The sequence below is a fragment of the Lolium rigidum genome, chromosome 1 (genome assembly GCF_022539505.1).
Source record: "Lolium rigidum isolate FL_2022 chromosome 1, APGP_CSIRO_Lrig_0.1, whole genome shotgun sequence".
Taxonomy (NCBI): Eukaryota; Viridiplantae; Streptophyta; class Magnoliopsida; order Poales; family Poaceae; genus Lolium; species Lolium rigidum.
The window spans coordinates 111,725,257-111,736,363 of NC_061508.1; positions in this window are offsets into that span (position 1 = coordinate 111,725,257).

Below are 11,107 nucleotides of genomic sequence, written 5' to 3' on the forward strand. Positions count from 1 at the left end.
TCCACCTCTTATATAAAGGGGGAGTCGAGGGACGAGGAGATCATCGAATCATTGTCTGCAAACCCTAGTTTTCATATTCGTCGAGTACTTTTCGGCTGAAACCTTCGAGATCTACTTGCCTTCTACTTCTAACTAAACCCTAGCCTACAATCCATAGGCATTGATAAGTTAATCCCTTGTCAGTTAGGGTTAGGGTTTGTAAAGTCCTCATGCCTTTAGAGTGTCTCACACCACAATGCACTTCTCCACTACATTGCTATAGTCTATATTCAAGTTTATGAGCTTTTGCATGGTTTTGTGGTAGAAAATCTGGGCACATCTTCACAACTCAACATACCCGGTCACTCGCCCGGTCGACCGGCCGCTCAGCCGGCCGGCCGGTTCGAGGGCCCGGTCAGCCGGTCGGAAACCGGCCGATCCCGGTCTCGCTGTCCGGTTTGGCCGAGCCTACGAGCCGAGTTGCCCAGTTTTCGCACAATTTCATCACTACACTTGAATATATGCTATGCTCTCTTGGTTTATCTCTTACTGATGACATGTACACTTACCCCACTACTATCCTTGCTCTATTTTCTCATTCACAGGTAGTTGGAGTGGTGAGCCACCACGTGGCAGTGTTCCCAAGAGAGGAAGGATTGATCCTCCTCGTCGCTCTAGTAGCCGCGATTCCTCCTCAAGCTCGGCGAGATGCCGACATTGGCGGCTCAGCTCGGGGTCGAACCAAGTCTCGTTGCTACCAAGCACAAGGATAAGCGGGTTGTTCACGAGGATGATGAGGTAGTGCCAACCATGAATGTTGGGCTTGCAAACCGTCTTGAGTGGCGGGAATGGAGGACGGTGAATCCGTATCGCTTCAAGGAGCCAACTTACACTCGTTCGGACAAGGCCTTCGGACCAACACACAAGCAGCCCTGCGGGAGGGTTTCTATGATTCTCATGAGTTCATGAAGCATGGTAATATTGTATCACCCAAGGCCATCAATCTCGACGAGCTTAGAGCGCATGAAGCCACAAAGTACCGTTTTGTGGTTCAAACTTTGAAGGGTCTGGGATTGTTTGACCTCGTGTGCCTCAAGCCGGATGATACCCAAGATGATCCCATCTTTTGTCCTCTCCTTGTCCGCCGGTTTCATCGCTGCCTTGTCTTCTTTCATGATGATGAGGACCGCACCCTCACCTGGATGACCGAGCAAGACGAAGTACTCATGCTCCTACTCTCGAGTTCCGTGCAGCCATGGGTTGCGGTGATGACAGGTAATCCCGGATACGGGATTCATTCACGGTCCGGGCTTACAAAGGGTGACATCTCTTCTCGCTATCCTGCGAACCCTACACCTGGACCTCCCACTATCTCTGGGATGTACTACTCCTATCTGGTACTTGCCAAGCGTTTCCGTGAGAACCTCATCAGCAAGTCTGGCGACCACAGTGAAGTCCGGAACTATCACCTCAACTTGATGTACTATTGTCATCCGGACAGGGTAAGGAAGATTGATGGCTGTGATCTCATCTACTGTGAACTGAAGAGAGCCATTATGGACCGCATGACTCCTAACTACGCCCAGTATGTTCAGCGGCTCATCAACTACGTTGTTCCCGCTCCTCGGAACGTTCGTGGTGAAAGAGTCATCATGGACCTCTTCAGGTTTCCCATTCAGGAGGCCACTCGTCCAGACGTTCCCTCCATGATGCCCACCGCTGAGCGCCGCTCCAAGGCACACCATGATCAGGATGCTAGCTCCAGTCACTCTCGGCGCTCCCAGCATGGGGCTGCTCGTTTCTTCACATGCATGTTCCAAATGTGCAAGAACAGCAATGATGTTGCACATCAGACTCTGGCTATGACTCAGGAGACACGGAGGCGCCAGAATGAATTCATGGCCTCAAGGAACCACCCTGTTCCTCCTCCTGGACCTGAGCTGGAGCCTGTGGTAGCTCCTCAGTGGGAGATGCCTCTTCTCACCGATGAGATGCTTCAGAACTTCGACTACTCCGTGTACGCTCATGGTGCTCTTCCTACTAGGATGGCTCGTGCTCCCACTCCTACTGCTGATGATGCTGCTGAGGATGCTGATGATAATGCGGGTGATGATGATGATGCGGCTGATGATGATGCACGCGAGAGCTCCTCCTCGCTTGGCTTCGGTCACTACTGATGGGTGCGATAGCATCTCTCCTCTTTTCTTCGCCTTTTTGGTGTTCCGATGCCAAAGGGGGAGAAGAGAGTAGAGTCTAGGACCACGGGGTTCTTTGTGTGCCACAAGCCATGGGAGTTGCCTTATTTGGATTTTATATGGCTTGTGCTTGCTTACTTTGAGTTTTTCAAGAACTATTTGCTATTTCCAATAACTCATGTATGGATGTGTATGGACGACTATTATGTGTGCTACTCTATGTTAGGATGTTTATGTGTGCTATGCTTATATATCTTGATATGCACATCTCCATACCATGCTTGTTTCCTAAAGATATTGGGGGAGCTTCTCATGTTTCACATGTGGTGCACTTTGCATTCAAACGCAAATTCTCCAAGTGCACACACTATGGGGGAGCTTTCGTAATATCTTATATGGAATCAAGGTTTAGAGCTTATCATAATATCTATTTGTGACTCTAGCTCGGTTTGTCATCGTATACCAAAAAGGGGAGATTGTAAGGGTATTTTACCCTTATCCATTATTTTGGTAACAATGACACCGTGCTAGTGTATTTGGACTAATACATGACTACTAGATGATTCCCGTGTATTAGCCAAAGAGGTATAAAGGTGTATCAATGGAACAAGAAGGCTAAAGGTGACCCCCATTTCAACAACAATCAAAAAGGGGTTACAGGAGAAATCCGGTCACCTGCCCGGTCCAACCGGGCCAGCAACCGGCCAGTCCGGCGTACTGGCCGGTCGACCGGTCGGAAACCGGGCTGCAAAGGAGGACCAGCAGGTCCGGTCTGTGACCCGGTCGACCGGGCTCCCTACCGGCGGGTCCGGCGCTCCGTCCGGTCGACCGCTCGGAAACCGGGCAGCAACCGGGCTCCAACCGGACAAGCTCCAGGACGACGCAAAGGTGCTCCGGTCACCAGTCCGGTCCGACCGGCCTCACGACCGGGATGTCCGGTCTGTGGTCCGGTCTGACCGGGTTTGTCGGGAAGAATGCTGAGGTGGCAAGTGACAACGGCCAGATTTTGAAGAACACTATATATACCCCTTCTTCTACCTTGGAAGGGTTAGGCAACATACTATAAACTGTTCTTGAGCTCTCTCTCTCTTACTCCATTGCTAGAAACACCAAAAGCCTCAGATCTCCCTCCTCCTCCACCCAAACTCAAATCCCTCCAGGGAATCACTAGAGGAGGACCCGATCTACCGTTCTACCAAGCCAAATCTCATTCCCCCTTGTATTCATTGAGAAGCTTGCTTCCTAGGGTTCCTTTGAAACCCTAGGTGGGCAAGAAGGAGTCCGGAAGCATCCGGCCGTGGATTTGCTCCGGGCAAGATTGTGAAGGTTTGGAGGCTACCTCAAAGTCTGCCACAAGTGAGTGAGCTATTCCTTCGTGGGATAGGCTCCGGAGAATAGGGTGAGCCTTCGTGGCGCGGGAATCCTTCGTGGGACCTCCACTCCTCCAAACGTGACGTACCTTGTTGCAAAGCAAGGGAACACGGGAATACATCCTCGTCTCCGCGTGCTATCGGTTATCTCTAACCGAACTCCTTACTTGTGATTTAACGCACCTGTGAGAGCCTTCGTGCTTGAGTTAGTTGTATCCTCATATAGGTTGCTTCACCTAGTTTGCATTAGGCTCATCTTTATATTCCGCAAAGCCTAATATTGCAAAGAAAGAATTAAAATTTGTAGAAACCTATTCACCCCCCCCCCCTAGATTTACCATCTCTATACTTTCAACATTCATATGCATGTATATATGTAGTACCGTAGAATATGTGAAACTCCTTCAAAATTAAAACCCAAAAGAAATAAAACAATACAAATTAAAAAGAAACCAGGTTTAGGAGGGGGGGCTAAAACCCTAAACCTGCGGCGGCCTTTAGTCACGGTTGACCAGGAGAACCGCGACTAAAGGTCCTCCACCCCGACGGACTGCTGGCGGCCACGTGGACGTGCCTTTAGTCGCGGTTCGTAAGGAACCGCGACTAAAGGGGGGTCTTTAGTCGCGCTTAATTGGTCGCGGTTGCGCAACCGCGATCAATGGCAGTTGCGAACCGCGACCGAAGCCCTTTTTTCTACCAGTGAGGAACAGTTCTTCCAAGCACGCAGATTGTGAAAAGAGCTCATCATGTTGAACGGTTTTCCGCAGCCCCCATGAAATGACACCATCATAGTTGGACCTCCTCGCCCATAACTGAATGCTCTGTGTTGACTCTGACAAAATGGCGAGGCCGAGGCCATTATCCTCTCCTCGTAAGATCTGAAAGGACCAGTTGACGTCCAAATCAGTAATGTGGGCTTCTGACGGCTTCTCAATCACAGCAAGGGCCAACCTTTCAAAATCAAACTCAAGGATGTCGCCTCCATCAAGCAACCAGTAAAGTGCATTCCCAACCAATATGCTTGGCCTTCTCCAAGAAATCACATTTGTAGTGGCTGTGGAGATATTATCTCCCCAAACACCAGACATGGATTCATAGATGCAAACGAATGCCTTTGTGTGTTTAGCATCAGGGCATCTCCAGCGTTAACGTCCGTTTGCGTCTGCACGGACAAAAAACACGCTCCAGCGGCTAGACGCAAAACGTCTGCAGCATCCGTCCTGACGCAAACTTGGACCAAATATGCGCCAGGAATGCGTCGTCCGCGCGTCCGTTTGCGTCCGTTTGGTCTGCATGCAGCCCTCTCTCCTCCTTTAATCACGTATGCGGTCATTCCTAGCCACACAAACAGAATATTTCCCTCTCTCTCCTCTCTAATCACGCATGCGGTCAAATAAATGCGTCTCTGCCGCTGGAGAAGGGGCAGACACATGCGGACATGCAGACGTTTTTTGTGTCCGTGCCCGACGCAAACGGACATAAATATGCGTCGGCCCGCTGGAGATGCCCTCATGGCATACGAATACCAGTCTGAATGGGCTCAAGTGGCAATCATCGTGCAGGTGTTGTTCGTCACCGGAAGGGCACAACACCGCAGCACTCCAGATGTAGTTATCTTGGTGATTGTCTAATCCCGGTGGAAAAGCCACGCTACACTGTACTCCGGTGAGGGGGTCCCACAAGACGGCCTCGCGGTGCTTGCGGTCAAGGAAGAGTGTGATGCCGTCGCGGCAACCGTGGAAGGACATGAGGAGGTGGACGTGGAGGGTGGTCCACGGAGTCCAACCAGCAAGGTTTTCCGGTAGGGCGAAGTTCGCGACCGGGATGCAGTCGGGCCGATCCAGCATGGGAGTGAAGACGGGAGCTTTGTCGCATTCTTTGTCAAAGAAGCCGAGGAGCGGTGGTTTCCGGTGATGTTTGCGGAAGCGGTGGAGGAATCGGGGGTCGGACAGGATGCAGCACCAGCGCTTGCAGATGAGGGATGCACGGGGGAGCGAGGACGGTTTCGGAGGGAGGCGGAGGAGGATCTCCTGGAGTAGGTTTTCGTCATCCAGCGGCGAAATGTGGCGGCTCATCTGAATGTGGATAGAGTGGAAGCTCGGAGGATGTGCTAATCGATTGAATGCCCCATGCAACTTGTACCTGGAAGCTGATCGATTAAATTCCTCTTTCTTTCATCTGTGTTGACATGTACAAGTAGATTGCCTAGCCATTTTCATCAGTTCGGACTTTTGATTCAAGTGGCTAGTGCATGAAGTTTAACATGGTATCAGAGCCCCAGGTCTCGAGTTCAAATCCTGGCTTTCCCAATTTATTCTAAATTCCCCCGCAGCCTCTTGCCGTGTGGCGTGTGGTCCCGACGCTGCCTCTTTGCCTCTCTACACGTGTTGACTTGTCTTCTCGTCTTCCCGTCACACGTGAGAGGGGGTATTGACGTGTACAATTAGATTGCCTAGCCCTTTCCATCAGTTCGGACTTTTGATTCAAGTGGCTAGTGCATGAAGCTTAACAATCTACACATTGATTAAACATGTATCCATCTTATTGGAGTTAACCATGTAGTATTTTTTCCCCTAAATAGAACAAGACTCTGGAGTGGAGAGACTCACCCAACGGAAGAACAAGAGCCAGGATCCACCGCGTGTGCTGCTGAGACACAACCATCAGCCCAGATCCATTCACCGGGCTAGCTAGGGTTCCTATGAGGGCTTGCAATGGAAGGAAGGAGGACATCAAGAAACAAAATGTGGGATGGAAGCAGCAACTAGAGCTTGCAATGGAGATCGGGAAGCTCACCTCAACGGATACTGCGCCGATTCGGAGATCCGCCGCCGCTGCTGCACGCAGGTCGCCGTAGCAGCCGCCGGCCGGACGTCGGAAGGAAGAGCGGCCGGGTTGGACTGCTGGACTGCTGCGTTCTGTTTTTTGTTTACTTCTGTGATTCTGCGTCCTTGCCAGCCGAACCAGACGTTTCGATGGATTTGGATCAGGGTAGTTTCGTCTTTTCGCTACTAAACTTCATCTAGTCTAGTGTAAAGACATTCCAAAGACAGAAAAGGGGAAATATTGTTGGGAAAATCTAATAAACAGCGCCGCACAAGCAGCACATTCGTGCGGCGCGTCACGATACGTGCAAAAAGTGCATCGTGCCCTTATAGAGAAGCTCCACTCGTGTTGACCTTATCTCCTCGCAGCCTTCTCTTTTAGATCACACACACGGAGGAGAACCGCATCGATGAGAGCTGGGTCGCCGCGCCGCGCCGGAGAGGCGCCGAAGCCGGAGCGCCGCGCCAGGGAGCCGCCGAAGCCGGAGCGCCGCGCCAGGGAGCCGCCCTCGCCGGAGCGCCGCGCCAGGGAGCCGCCCTCGCCGGAGCTCCGCGCCAGGGAGCCGCCGTCGCCGGAGCGCCGCGCCAGGGAGTCGCCGGGAGCGCATGAACGAGGCACGTCGCCGCGAAGGCGTCGCCACCGTCGACAAGCAGGAGGAGGTCCACCAGCGCGATGCGGGGAGGGCTCCTCCAGGACGTCGTCGACGGGCGCGAGCCAGGCCACCGCTGACGGGCTCGTCGAGGAGGTGGGCGAGCACAACACTGACGAGTAGCACGTCGGCGATTTTCTGATGGACGAGCTCAAATTTTCCTCCACTACTACATCTCGTTTGCTGATTTTTTTCCTGCTCAAATTCTCGGAGTCTTCGCCTATATGAACCCTGTGAGCATCCCTTAGTTGCATGTGCGAACAAGGATTCATCTCAACTTTACTAGAGAATCTTGTCGTGGCTTTTGACAATACGGCATACTTGAGGATGCAAATTCGATTTTACAGGAATTTGGTAGCAGAGGATGTAATCTCGGCTGATGAGTGAATTAGTACTATAGTTGACTTTTGTAGCAATTGCCAGATTAATTAGAGCTAGTTAGTAGAATAATTAGACGCAATTGACAGATTAAATAGGTTGTATGTGCCAATTCATACTAGTAATTGCCAAATTAGTTTAAGTACCGGGGAGTATAGTAATTAACATATTAGTTAGGTGTAATTGCCAGATTTAGTTTAGAGCCTTGCTGCCCTATTACTAATTTCAAGAGTAGTTAGGTCCTAATTGCCAGATTAATTCTGAGTATTGTGCCAGTTTAAACGAGACTGATTGCCAGATTAATTAGTGCCGGGTCTTGTGTTTTTCTTCCGGTGTTTTCACTTTGGTTAAAACCTGGTAGCCAAGTGAAAGTAATCTGGCGATCAAATCTAGTTAATCTGGTAAACCTGATACCTAGAAGGTGTTTGTGTATTAGGTGTTACACCGTGGTGTTTGGGGGAATTGCTAGATTCCTCGCCATGAGACAAGTTTTGTTTGTTTTTTATCATGTCGATGGTGCCGCATGGCAGGAATTTTTTACTTGTTAACCACACTGCCACAGTCACGTGGCCAGCCCCTCAAGCGAACGAAAAGGCACGCACTCAGACCTGGGGCCAGACGAATCCGCCGCACGAGAAGGGATTTGTGCGGCGCCGCCGCGTAGTTCTGTCCAATATTGTTTAATCATGCTGATAAATTGGAATGCTCGAATTTGCAGTCTAGTAGGAGTATGATCTTTGTATGTGATTAACTATACAACCCATACGTTTCGCAAAAAAAAAAAACTCTACAACCCATACCCGCAAAAAAAGAGTCTACAACCCAAATAGACCCTAAGACCGCCGGCCGGACGTCGGAAGGAAGAGCGGCCGGGTTGGACTGCTGGACTGCTGCGTTCTGTTTTTTGTTTACTTCTGTGATTCTGCGTCCTTGCCAGCCGAACCAGACGTTTCGATGGATTTGGATCAGGGTAGTTTCGTCTTTTCGCTACAAAACTTCATCTAGTCTAGTGTAAAGACATTCCAAAGACAGAAAAGGGGAAATATTGTTTAATCATGCTGATAAATTGGAATGCTCGAATTTGCAGTCTAGTAGGAGTATGATCTTTGTATGTGATTAACTATACAACCCATACGTTTCGCCAAAAAAAAAAACTCTACAACCCATACCCGCAAAAAAAGAGTCTACAACCCAAATAGACCCTAAGACAATTTGAATATTTGTTTATATGAGAGTTTAAACTACTGTTTTTGTTTTTTTTTTCTCCAAATATAGGGGTCAGGCCCCCGTTCCATTAAAATGCAACCAGAATTCAGTACAAGTCCAAGTCTCGAGGCCAGCTCAACATTTTGAACGCATGAAAGCGATCAGAAGGGGAAAAAAAGAACATCCTGGCTAAACAATCACTATGAATCAACTTCTCATAAACCAGCGATCATTGATGCTACCTGACTAACATCTAGGGCCAGTTTTGCTCTGTCCCAGATCCATCAGTGTGTTCAAGTCTAGGCAATCCGCAACAGCTCCCCACGTCGATGGTCCAACGGCATCAGGTTGTTGTCCAACATGCTCAAATGGCAATCCTTGCACATCGGCCTCTAGCTTCTGATGTTTGAGGAGAGCCATTTTAGCATCCGTTTTACACATGGTCATCTTAAACCCTGAAAACACATTTCATTACGAACTGTCCAAATAATCCACATGGTAGCATAGGAGAAAATATTCAAAACAGAGTTCATATTTTCACTAATCCACCACCTTGCTACCGATTCAAAATCAGCGACAAGGTTCTTATTAAAGCAGTAAGAGATATCTTCCCCAAAAAAGAGCAACAACACAGTCGAAAAACAAGATGAATAAACTCTTGCTCATTGCAAAATAAACAAGTCCGAATCATCTACATGTCTACGTTTACTCAAGTTATCTCTAGTTAGGAGCTTATTGTTTGAGGGCAGCCACAAGAAAATTTGGATTCGCGGAGGTATATGCAGCTTCTAGACAGCTGGGTATGAACAGGAACGATAGCACCATTGTTAACAATCCCATAAAACTACTTAATAGAATAGACACTAGAAGGATAAAAAAGCCAAATGCGAGCATCATCATCATCGGAAAAAAGAGATGGTCTGAACCAAGGCAACCAGTTCAAGCCATATAGAAAACAAAGCAGGACTAACAGTTCTACAAAAGGTAAACTTCAAATTAATCTCATCCCAAGTGTCAGCAAGAGTGCAATGTTGCTCATTAACGATAATGTAAAGATCCCAAAACAAGATAGTACAGGAGCAATTTCCTAACCAAATATGTTTCCACAAGAGGATCCTCTTACCGTTTCCCACTTGCCATTTAAACCCAACCTTAGCCGTGACTGCCGTCCCCCTTACCTCTTTTCAAAAGGGAGAACAATGCGACGGGTTGGCCCGAAAGATGTTGGGAGACAGATTATACTTATAATCAACTATCAATTTCTAGATTTTATTATTATCAAGATGCTATCTCTTAATCCAAGAATATAGAAGACATAGATTGAAATCTCGAAGGTTATGGATACCCAAGCCACCAAATTACTTTTTCTGACTAATAAAGTCCCAATTAGCTAAGTGATATATATATATATATATATATATATATATATATATATATATATATATATATATATATATGAATCCCCAATATTGTTCTAGGAAAAATGGGCCATTTGGGAGTTGATTATCTTGATGGCCCACTTTAGGAAAATTCAAGAAAGAAAGAAAGAAGATATGTGGGAATAGATGCAATACATGCTCACAGCAAGATCAATCTTTCCTTATATGATAGGAGCTCCCCTTTCCAGCTAGAGATGCATTTGATAATTTTATCAATGATAAATTGCAAATCCTCTTTTCTAAGCTTAGAGAAATGGAGGGGAACTCATAGGTAGATAAATGGAAAATCACTCAATTTACAACCAAAGTTTTGTGCAAATAAATTGGCTTCTTCCTAGTCATAGAAAGCAAATCACTTTTATGATAATTAATGCACATTTTGGACATTTGCTCAAAACAAGTAAGCAACCACTTTGAATTTTTAGCCATCTCAATATCTTCTTTAACAAATAAGATGGTGTCATCAACATATTGAAGGCTGATCATACCACCTGGAGCCACCCGAGTGATGCATGTAAAATGCATGCATGAACTTTGTCCTTTATTAGCATGAATTATCGCATATTTGCAACATATATGATGATAATACCATATTTTACATTGATTTATGGAGATTTACCAATGATCCCCTTTATTTGGTTTATAACTCTGCTGAATAGGAATTCCCTGTTTTGTGTATTTTCTCACTTTAAGAGACCAATACGGAGTCAAATTGAGCTAGAATTTCGGGGACATCATTTTTCACCAGAAGAAGCAAGATGGGCTTTTGGAGCACACCTGGAGAGGCCTGCTGGCCAAAAGAGGCTAGGTGGCGCGCGCACCTTGCTAGGGCGCGCCACCCCCCTCTTTTATCCGTCGATCATCCAATTTGCTTGACTCTTTTGCGAACCAACATATTTTGACCTAAAAACCACACTACAAGAAAAGTTCTGATAGACAACGTCTCAAAATCGTCCGCTAAGGGGTATTTTTCGTCGCCTATGGGCCTAACCGATGATATGGGTTCTGTTGTGGAAACTGCGTCAGGCAAAGTCCTACGACGATTTTTTCGGTCCGTCGCGCTTG